The sequence below is a fragment of the Theobroma umbraticum genome, unplaced genomic scaffold (assembly GCF_002168275.2).
Source record: "Theobroma umbraticum cultivar Fairchild unplaced genomic scaffold, ASM216827v3 scaffold_4.1, whole genome shotgun sequence".
NCBI lineage: Eukaryota > Viridiplantae > Streptophyta > Magnoliopsida > Malvales > Malvaceae > Theobroma > Theobroma umbraticum.
Window position 1 is genome coordinate 10,267,343 of NW_018397258.1, and position 217 is coordinate 10,267,559.

The following is a 217-nucleotide window of genomic DNA, read 5'->3' on the forward strand; positions in this document are numbered from 1 at the left end:
AAGAATGATGTTGAAGTGTGCATCGCATAGAAACAAGACAAACATGAAGTATGTGGAGATAATTGAAGGCTTTAAACCTTCCCCAATGCTGACAACATTTATAGGAATGAATTTGGCATATTTATAATGATATAAGATATGTAATAGTGTACAGAAATAAGATGAATGAATGTTAAGAAGTTTGACAAGAAATGAAGTAATAAGATGGTGATTAGGT